Below are 12,100 nucleotides of genomic sequence, written 5' to 3' on the forward strand. Positions count from 1 at the left end.
AGTAGTTACTGAGTTATATAATACATAATGTATATATATATATATATATATATATATATGTATATATATATATATATGTATATATATATATATATATATATATATATATATATATATATATATACATAAATATATGGTATTGGACCACACCTCTTAGCAGGTTTTGATAATTTTGATAATTTTTCCATTTTAGATATTCCACAATCAGCTGTTTTTGAAATTACAAAGTGGAAGTGTTTAGGACAAAGTAACTGATCCAAGAAGTGGAAGATCAAATGAACAGACATCGCAGGTTCAGCAATTGCTGAGGCATCTAAGTCACCAACGCTCTGTTGACTCAATAACTCCAAACCTACTCTGACATTAACATCAGCAAAAAAAACTGTGGGCCGGGAGCTGAGGAGTATGGGTTTCCATGGTCGACCAGATCCTGTAAATGCAAGCAAAGGTAAAGGTAATATTATATTATATTATATTATATTATATTATATTATATTATATTATATTATATTATATTAATACAAAGCTTGGTCACCTTTAGATTTAGTCTTAACTTTGGCATAATCAGAAAGTTTCCATCAGAGGATACAAGCTCGCTTATATGCAATTACCACATGCCGCTTGGTTGTGATTATGTAACGTAGCACCTATGTCATCATCCATTAGTCCATCTATCCCTGTTTTCCGCTTGACATTATCAGGGTCACAGGAGGGCTGGAGCCTATCCCAGCTGTCACAGGGCGAGAGGCAAGGTACACCCTAGACAGGTTGCCAGTCTATCACAGGGCTAACACTCCACGTCATCATGTAAATAAAATTAAAAATGTAATAATATTGTGATAATATACAGTAAGATACAGTTATTTGCTTTAGTAAAATCATGTCAGTAAAATACAATAGTTTTAGGACTTTAAAATACTCTCATATTAATATTTTAATATAATGTATAAACTGGGAATATGGTAAACAGTACAGTGTGCATTTTTTAAAAGACACTACTTATTTACCGAAAAGTAAATGAGTAAATAACAATATAAACATACAGAAGTCTCTTGTTTTTGGTCATTTGAATAATACTCACAAAAGCTGCACAACAAGAAATGACTGAAGAGTATGAGTGCATGTGGAGAAGAGCCAGGGTTATTCAAAACTACAAAACCTGCGCACCTGGGGTCCAGGTTTGTATATTCTATCACTAAAACAGAAACAGAAGGAGAAGCTTGTTCCTACCCTCACCCCCCAACTAGACCCTCCAAACACACACACTTAGATGGGTGTGTGTGTGTCCACTGACCCGTTATGACATACCCCTTTTGAAAGTAACAAAGATGGGAGTGAAAGAGGCGTGAGATCACACACATTCAGATCAACTGGGTGAGGACTCTTATTCATGCAATCCCCTGGGGTGACCCCCTAACAATGTCCTGCTTGTTCACAGTCTCTCTATTAGCCCAAGAAAGGCTGAAATGACTGAGGTAACTGCCACACTTCTCATTAGATTAACTTATTGTTTTTACAGTGTGGCCATTGTCAGTTTAAAATTAGTTCAATACCTGTTGTGTCACTTCAAATGACTGTCTGATTAATTACCAGTGATTACCTGATCCTCAAATTCCTGTGTAAATTTTAATTTTATCCTGTAATGCTTCAAGTATAGAGCCAATAAAACAATATTTGTATATGACTCGTCAGTTATTTCTGTTCAGTGTTATAGTGTTAAAATGAAAACATAATTCAACAAATAGCAAATTACAGTTTTATTTATTTGAAATTTTGCACAAATCTTTTAGAAAAGCTACATCATTCCTTGTTGGAAACACTTCTAAAAAAAGCAGAGGCTGAGATGCATTCTAGAGTCAGCTACAGAAGCACAAATACTGCCTTAGTTCTACTCTCCTAGAGCCGACCCTCCCAGAGACAGGAAGTGTAAGAGTCAGTGGGTGGTGTGTTGCTTTGAAAGCAGCTGAAGCAGCCGAACAGGCCTAAGCCCCTCTTTTCTTGCTGTCTTCCCTGTGGATTAAATTTCTTTTGTTTCCCTCTTGTTCCTTGTCTTGCTACCAACACTACTTCTCCACATGGCCCGAGCAGATGAGACAGCAGTTTTTTTGTTTTTCTTCTTGCTCACTTGCAAGGACCAAATGACCAGGGGGAATTCAATTAGCAACATGTCCCCAGCAGACAGGGCCTGATGCACTGCCAGTTCATCTTGCATCGGAGCTCGAGCTGGCCTAACCTAACCTCAGTGAAGTGACAGCAAGTGAGAAAATAGGGTAAACGAAGCTTGTGTGTGGCAGGGGGCTAGACTGGGAAGCATCTGCCCCCATACAGATTTGATTAATTGGGTTTGACTCCCACAATTACAGGGTAATAATGGCCTTTTCAACCTGGCCACGTCGAAGTGAAAAGCAGTCGCTCCGCACACCAGCATGCTGTCAGATGGTTTATAGCAGAGCGCAAGCAACTGAGAGAGAGGGGAGAGGGAGATGGGGGGAATTGGCAATGGACTTTGGTTAAGCAGTGGTTATTGAGTCTTTGATAGGACTCCAGGAGGCCAGGGCAGCAACAATGACAGAATTAATGGGCAAGGCACGATGAGAATGTCAGCTCAGTAGGGGGCTGCAGTGGCCTTTGAGCTGCCTTCTAACGCCTCTGTGATTGTGCTCTCCACAACACTGTGAAAAGGCTTGACCTGTTTGTTGGTGGATCTGGTCTTGAATACATTTTCTCAAGCTATTGTGCTTATCATAGCACAAAACCCTGGAGTTGTCTCTGAATGGGTAAGCAGTGCACTGAGGTCATGATCAAGTGGGAATCATTTTGCTAAAGCGTACATACACGTTTGTCAGATAATTGCACATTTTCTTTAAGAAGCCCAATGAAATGTGCTCACCAGTGCGGCAGGAACTGTATTATGATCCAAGTAAAGTATCATTACCTGATGAAAAGACTGCCAGCTGTAGTGAACCATAGTGAAACCAGCAAGGCTCTGAAGCTTCTCTTTTCTCACCTAGTCTAAGAACTTGCTGCTGCAAGTAGAATTGCAGCAAATAATGAGGATTACCCAGTTTATGGCATTTGTGATATAGAGTGCATCCATCAAGTATTTACAGGGCTTCACTTGTTCACTTTTTTTTTCACCTAAAAAACTTCAAATCACCTAACCAATGCCATCCCTACAGGAAAGCTTGGTGGTGGCAGCATCATGCTTTGAGGATGTTTTTCGGTAGCAAAAACTGAAGGGAAGATGTAATGTACAGTGGCATCCTTGATAACTTGGTCAAATGGACCTTGGACTTGGCCTTGGACTCTGCGCCTATGGTTGTTGTCATGTTGAACAACAGCTCACTTTGGGTCCGCTCTGTGAATGTCCTTGAGTAGCCCAGCAAGAGCCCAGAACATCTTCAAAGAGATCTAAAAGTTGCTGTGTGCTCAGGCATTCTCAACCACCTTAGTGGGCGTATCCTCCTTTGACCTCAGGACCTGCAGGAAGTACTCAGTCTAAATGTTCCTGTATGCTATGGTAGCCACTTGGTTATGGCTTTCAGTCCAGCTTTGTCCAGCCATTAGTAGGATTTTTTATATCAGCCACTTCTTCTATCTGCCAGTGGTAGATGCCTTGCAGGATCTGTCCTTCCATACAATGATTGCTCCTCTTCCTCTGGTTTCTCCAGATATTCACTAAGCACACGTTCAAGTGTGGCCATGTTGGCATATATAGTGAAGTCCTAACAGTTCCTTTACACTGGTGTCAAGTGCTTGGTCAAAGGAATTCTTTTGATTGTTGGGGTTTTTCTCTGCCTTACTTTATATAGCACCTTAAGGCAACTGGTTTAGTGAATTGCAGGCATTTCAAATGATAGAAAAATAGTTTAAACTGAAATACTAGTTCAGTTTGTTCAAGCACAAAGACATTGGAGTCTCTGTGTGAGTAACTGTAGCACAGCTACTCCTTTATATGGGCATACAACTGTACAAAAGCATACAAAATGTACAATTAAGCTTTGTTTTACAAATATAATATTTTAATTTTATTTATTATATTATATTTATTGTTTGTTTTAGATTTCTTGCCTCGTCATTGTCCATTTATTACTGTGAATTGAGAATTTTGTTCTGTTTTTTAAAACAAAAAGACAACATTGGACACTGCTCTGAGTAATATTTGGTCAGATACTGTGTCTCAGAAAGCACAAATAGAAAGGATGTGGCCTCTACCTGTAGCATCATTTTAAATAAGCCGTGTCCTGTTTATGCAAGGGAATAGCAACAAAATCCACAACTGAAATACACATACAAATATTCACATGCACTTACACACATAAAAAGTTTTCCATGTGGGCCAACTTGCACAGACTTTAAAGCACCCTGCTGTCAGTCATGATTAGCTCTAACGATGGGCCCATTTTGACACTTCAGAATCAAGTCTTGACAAATAGCCCTAAGAAGAGGAGCCACATGCTACGAGATGGCTTTTCCCTGATATAATTTGTGGCTGCAAATTACAAAACAGAAGCAGAAATAATGTGTAAAGTCAAGTTTGGTGAGAGAGAAAATGGAAAAATTTAGGGCTGTGTGCCACTCTAATGGATATCCTTGTGGCTGGGAGAAAATGGGCCTCAATAATGTGTCCTTAATGTCTGCCAGCGCTGTTTCAGGGAACATATCAGACGAAATGTCCCCTGCCATTTCTGCAAGCAATCACTTAATGGGACAGGCAAATCTCAACAAAATGGATGCACTGATCTATTTCTCGGCTCGACAGATGGAGCGAATCTTTGGCTCTCGGAAGACAAAAAAGAAAAAAAGTCGAAGGTGAAGAAAAGAGAGGCTACAAACAAGCGAAGATAAAAACAAGCCTTTCACGATTCATTCAGCTACACGGCATGCCTACGATGTTTGTGTGTGACTTAAGTGCAGACACTGACAGGAATTTCAATTATTTAATTAGGGAGGGAAAATGAAAAGACTTAAGTGTTGTGATTTCTGCAGTCTTTCATAGATCAATCTAATGTGTGCTCACACTGGAAATCAAGCAAGATGGAAGAGGGGCAAATGAAGTAGCGTCTTCCTAAATCACACAATTAAAATGGTAAATTAGTTTCTTGATATATTCATTTAAGTGGTTAAGTGGAAAGGTTTCTCTCCCCATCCACGGGGCTGTCTCATGGGTGGGTGTGGAGAGGCTCCACCATCCACATGCTCTTATGATTAGAGCGGCCATTCATTTGCAGAGGAAACGCTGAAAGCACTTGCTGCACAAATTAGCCATTTGAAGGCTTGAAAATTCAATTCCACAGAGTTGATTTAAGCATTTAGGCAAAGCGTGGCTGGAACGTAAAGATTCAGAAGCATTTTTCCCACTAATGTCGATAACTTTCAGAGGCCATTATAGGTTTTTGCAGCCTTGTGTATTGTGAACAGCACAGCTGGAAAATAACTCCCAGTTTTTGGTTCATATCCACCACCTTCATACTTCCATTCTTGCACAATCTATAGGCTTGTTCCATTAGTAGGTAGATGGATCAGAACTTCTGACTAATAGAGTTGAATCTGTTAGTGAGTATATTTGGCTGAGAGGGTGTATAAGAAGAGAAACAAAGGGTGACATTTTGATTTTACATACGAATACAGATATATTATAGCCGTAGAAAACAGAAGTTGGTGCAAGTAACAAGCAAAAAAATGACTCAAGTATTTTGGAAGGTCTTTCTTTTTAAAGAATATCAATCATTAGTGACTTTACATATAAAGATGTTTGAAACTTCAGTTATGAATGGGTTAATGCTCAAAACCTTCATACAACAAAATAATATTACCAATAATATTCTAGTAATATAGCTATAGTAGTGCAGACACTGTGTTGTAAAACTGATTCATAATCATCTTTCAAGTCTTTTAAGTGATAATGTCTCTTTCATCTTTATCAGCTTGTACATGCTATAACTGGTTTGAAAACAGTCAGCTTGAGTAAATGCAAGTTTATCAACTGGACATGTTAGGCATTTTTTTCTTTTGCACATCATTTGGGTTCATACAACTTAAATAATTCCAATAATAAATCCAATAATAAATCTCACCCTACATGAACCCAACAGGCATGTATCCTAGCAGTGAAAAACAAAAAGACATTTGGAGTTCAGCACAACTCAGTTCAATTTTATTTATACACAGAAGGGAACACATATCATATCATAGAATATCACAACAACAGTCACCTTAAGGTGCTTTATATTGTAAGGTAAAGATCCTACAATAATGAGACAACCCCCTGTGAGCAACCACTTGGTGACAGTGCAAAGGAAAAACTCCCTTGTAATAGGAAGAAACCTCCAGGCAGGGAGGGGCGGCCATCTCCCACGACCAGTTGGTAATTAGGGGAGAAGGACGAGACAAAAGACACACTTCTATTTGAAACTGGGAGTGAATGCATTTTTCTTGGACATGTTTTACTGAGCCATAGGTGCAGGTTCAATAAGATTTATTTCCACTAAGATAAATATTTTTTAATCCCACTGGGATCATGGGATGGTTTTAATGGTCTAATAATTGGTTGATTACCCTATTGTTGTACCCTATTGATTACCCTCATGTCGTCTCTGCAAACTGATATTGGTATATCAACATGTAGGATCTGTTTCCAGTCTTTTGGTTATATTTCACCAGGTTTCAGCTTTATACTACAAGCCAAATACTTAATTTGTGATTTAGATTTTTTTTTTTATTTAGATTGTAGGCCTTAATTTACCTGACACCAAGACTCATGGTTACTTTAGAGTTACCTATTAGCAAACGTGCAATGAATACCACCACCCGAACCAGTCGCAGCAGATGGCCACCCCTCCTTGAGCCTGGTTCTGCCAGAGGTTTCTTCATGTTAAAAGGGAGTTTTTCCTTCCCACTGCCGCCAAAGTGCTTGCTCATAGGGGGGTCATATGATTGTTGGGTTTTTCTCTGTATGTATTACTGTTTTAGTATTATTATTGTCTACCTTACAAAATAAAGCACCTTGAGGCGACGGTTGTTGTGATTTGGTGCTATACAAATAAAATTGAACTGAATTGAATAGAAGAGGACATTTTGGACAAGATATCTTTTGTTTGTTATATGGAATCTGTGAAAATTTGACTGTTACCATAATTTCCTCAGAAGATTTTAGTAAGAGCTTTGCCCCTAAATTTGTCAAATTTAGTATAAGTACCTCAAAACTGCAGATGTGGATTGTAGGAAAATCAGGGAACAAAAAACACTGTCCTTTATTAAAAAGAATTATATCATCAGTTTGCTAAAGTACCATAACAATACACAGATCATTTCCTTAAGCATCAAATCCTGTAATCATGAAAGTGCAAAATAAGCAGAAACTTTAAAACCACTTATGAAGAAGGAAAATGATGCGTGAGCATGCGGATTGCTGAGCACGGACAGCAGGTGCACATGAACAAGGCTGTGTGCAGGAGGATTTCTGATATACCTCTAAGCTTTAGTTACTTTACCACAACAATGCATGGATGCTAGCCACACAATCTTTGTAATTATTTTCGCCACATTACCTTCCCTCCTTACTCACAGATGATACCACATAAATATAGACTTTCCATAACAAAATTAATCTCTCAAAAGCTGGATGGATTCAAGAAAACATGGATTTGCTCTTCTGTCATGGAGGCATATTGTCCACTTTGATGGTGCATGGGAAGATATCAAATGCCCTCCTGGCTGCCACACTCTAGATGGAAGAAAATAGGCTGTGGTCTATAAAAATGAAGTTAGATGTAAGTACAGCACTCAAATCTCAGGGAGAAAAAATGCTTTTTCTGGGGCATTTTGTTGTTGTCAATTGGTCTGAGCAACTTGCTGTAATGCAGGTAATGGAGCTACTCTTCTCCTTTCATCTTCGTGGTTTGTGTATGTGTGTGTGTGTGTGTGTCAAAGCAAACGGGAAACAGCTGGATATGGGAAGGAGGCACAACAGGAGCAAATACAGCCAGATGATAGTCAGAATGAAGGAAACATCATGTCAGAGCACAGCAAAAGGATCTGTATTGGTGTGAGCTGCCAGCTCCATTTACCTTCAGAGTCACCAGTGCAGAAAGAGTAATTTCTATCATTTAGCAAAAGAAAATTATAGCACTGTAACAAATTAATTACATTTAACAGTCTTGATTTGTAATTCATCACTAAACTATAACATTACTTGACTACAATTAAAAATAAAGTCTTCTTTACCAAAAAAAACTCCAAAGATTCCAATTCAAAGGTGACAATAAAGGTCATGTGGACCATTCACAAATATACAGCTCTTTTTAACTGTATATATTTGAGCTACATGTAAAACTGCATGACAACTTCATATGGGAAATATTATATGGGAAATATATTTGCAACAAGTCCTACATTAATTCTTCCAGCACTTCCTAAGTCTGCTTTTGTTTCCAGCTGATCCTCCTGATTTTCTCATAGTCTCCTGGTCCTCCTGGTTGACTTGGCCATTTCTCTCTCTTTCATCCAGAACTTCAGTAAGATAGCTTTCCCACTAATCAGTCTCCCTTCTCCCACGGTTGTTTTCTGTTGGAGTCCAGAGGCTCTGACAACAGCTACAGTTCAGGTTTACTGTGAAACAATAAAACAGTTCCCAACCAGGAAAGGAGAACAAAGTCCTTTTGCTAGTATCCTTGTCACTACTGCTGGCAAGAGAAGGTGGAAGTAGTCTATTCAGGTTGCACAGGTTTTCTAGCTGCAAAATGATTTGCTGTGTCGCCGAGCACAGTATCAAGATCAGGAGATAGGATGTTACATGAGGAAAGAAGGACAGGGCTAAAGGCAAAAAAAAAAATAGCAGCCACCTGCTGAAACTGGTATTCTTCCCCTTTTCATCTTTTGCTTGGATTTTTCTTGAAGAGGCATCTGATTAATTCAATACAAAATACAATTAGTAATCAGTGATATAGTTTTTTTCATATATTACCAATTAAAGCATAAAAAGAATTTGTAAAGAGCATTTGTGGCGGGAGTGTTTTTTCAAAAATTGTTTAAAAAAAGATAAGGAGTAACTCCCGCCACAAATGCTCTTTACAAAAAACTGTTAATGAACAAACAAATCTATGTAAAATTACTGAAACGTTTCTTTTACTCTTATTTTTGTGTCATTTTCAATCAATGCATCCATTTTTAGATAAGTATTTACAGCATTAAAATAGATTTTAATAGTTCTGTCTTTTACATAAACAATGCATACTTCTGAAATTATGCTATATTTGTGATTGTATTTTTCAGTGGATGATAGATGACAACAAATAAAACTGTTTTTTGAGTTTTCAGAGTAGGGTTTGCAAGGCTTGGAGTTAGGCTTTCAGCACACACACCAATTAGCTAAACTGCAGGAATGTCTTAAAGACATAAAGACCTGGATGGCCGCTAACTTTCTGCTTCTTAATTCAGATAAAACTGAGGTTATTGTACGAGCCCTGAAAATCTTAGAAATATGGTGTCTAACCAGATTCTTACTCTGGATGGCATTACCTTGGCCTCCAGTAACACTGTGAGGAACCTTGGAGTCATTTTTGACCAAGATATGTCCTTCAATGCACATATTAAACAAATATGTAGGACTGCTTTCTTCCATTTGCGCAACATCTCTAAAATTAGAAATATCCTGTCTCAGAGTGACGCTGAAAAACTAGTTCATGCATTTATTACTTCCAGGCCGGACTACTGTAATTCATTATTATCAGGAAGTCCTAAAAACTCCCGGAAAAGCCTTCAATTAATCCAAAATGCTGCAAGACAGAGCATATTTCTCCAGTATTGGCTTCCCTTCATTGGTTTCCTGTTAAATCCAGAATTGAATTCAAAATCCTGCTCCTCACATACAAGGTCTTAAATAATCAGACCCCATCTTATCTTAATGACCTTGTAGTACCATATCACCCTATTAGAGCACTTCGTTCTCACACTGCAGGCTTACTTGTTGTTCCTAGAGTATTTAAAAGTAGAATGGGAGGCAGAGTCTTCAGTTTTCAGGCCCCTCTTCTGTGGAACCAGCTTCCAGTTTGGATTCGGGAGAGAGACACTATCTGTACTTTCAAGATAAGGCTTAAAACTTTCCTTTTTGCTAAAGCATATGGTTAGGGCTGGACCAGGTGACCCTGAATCCTCCCTTAGTTGTGCTGCAATAGACGTAAGCTGCCGGGGACTCCCATGATGCACTGAGTTTTTCCTTTCCAGTCACATTTCTCACTCACTATGTGTTAATAGACCTCTCTGCATGAAATCGTACCTGTTTTTAATCTCTGTCTCTCTTCCACAGCATGTCTTTATCCTGTTTTCCTTCTCTCACCCCAACCGGTCGCAGTAGATGGCCGCCCCTCCTTGAGCCTGGTTCTGCCGGAGGTTTCTTCCTGTTAAAAGGGAGTTTTTCCTTCCCACTGTCGCCAAAGTGCTTGCTCATAGGGGGTCATATGATTGTTGGGTTTTTCTCTGTATCTATTATTGTACGATCTACTGTGCAATATAAAGTGCCTTGAGGCGACTATTGTTGTGATTTGGCACTATATAAATAAAATTGAATTGAATTGAAATGAATTACATCTCTATCTGGATCTTTGTCTATTAAAAAAGAGTGATCCACATTTACTGTTTTATTCTCTGATGCGGTTCAGGATGCTATTGTTCTTTATTTGTTTCTTTATTTTGCTGATTTTTGATGGTCTGGGAGCAGATGTCCATATTGACCCTCATGCTAACCAGTGACGTATGAAATTTATGTTACTGGGGGCACCCGAGCAGACTCTTGCAGACCTCACAGGCACAGAACATGTAATCCCTGCTTAAGGCAATCATGTAGAATTTTTTTTTAATCAAAAAAAATTCTTGTTGTTTCCAATTATATATGCCAGTTAATTTGACTTAAACATCTTGTTCAATAATTTACCTTTTATATGGGCTGACTAAGGCTATCGTTTTAAGGGAGCATACACAGAGTCTGATTCTGTATGGCTTGTTGCCTTTGAAACATCTGTTTAACAAAATAATTAAGGAAAAATAAGAATTAATAACACCTCATTTAAAAGTTTAAGCTTATTCTAAATTTATTTCAAATATGTTTGTATTATTGTTGGGTCTACCGTACAATATAAAGAGCCGTGAGGCGACTGTTGTTGTGATTTGGTGCTGTATAAATAAAGTTTAATTGAAGTTTTTTAATAACTTGTTTGTGTGAAAAAAAGTTTGTAAATCAGAAAATGCAAAAGATTAGTAAGGAAGAAGTGAGGACAGCAATGAAGAGGATGAAAAAGGTCTTACTTGCTGAGATGTGAAGATGTCTAAGAGACATGGCAGTGTCTCTTCTTTTTAACCACTTTTTTTTTTAACTCAGTCAATAAGAGAGGTGAGGATCAGTGAGCAGCAGTACGGTTTCATGCAAAGAAAGAGCACTACAGAGTATTGGTGGAGAAGTATACAGAAGGAGATGGACTGTGTTGGTGTGAATCTAGAGAAAGTATATGACAGATAGGGTGCCAACAGGACAAACGCAATACTGTCTGAGGTTAATGCAGGACTAATTGAGTCTGACTATGGACTACGACCTCGGTTAGACCATGGAGTATGACATTTGCAGATGACATTGTAATTTGTAGTAAAAGTAGGGAGCCAGTGGAAAGAGGAAGATTCATGGATGTAGTGAGGAAAGACATGCAGAGTCTTAGAGTGACAGAAAAGGATGCAAGGACAGATGATAAACTGCTATGTCGACCAGCTGAACGAAGAACTTTGTGACTTCGTTGTTTCCTTTGTTTCCTGTTTATGATATGCTGAGTTCAGTGCTGGACTGGGACAAAACAGTGGCTCTGGCATTTTTGGTCCAGGCAGCCCATCGTGATAAGTCAAAACAGAGCAGATGGTCTTCTTAAATATGTGCACATATGCGTGCAATTCCACAGAACAATGGAAATACTGGGTAGTACATGCAAAAAAAAAGAAAAGGAAATCAAATAATTACTCATCACTTTATTTCCTAAATAAAAAAAACATTACTAAATGTTATTGTTGTTGGTCGTTGGGTTTTCTGCTCTGTCATAGCAGAACTTGGGTGAGTAAAATA

The sequence above is a fragment of the Oreochromis niloticus genome, linkage group LG10 (assembly GCF_001858045.2).
Source record: "Oreochromis niloticus isolate F11D_XX linkage group LG10, O_niloticus_UMD_NMBU, whole genome shotgun sequence".
In the NCBI taxonomy this organism is placed as follows: Eukaryota; Metazoa; Chordata; class Actinopteri; order Cichliformes; family Cichlidae; genus Oreochromis; species Oreochromis niloticus.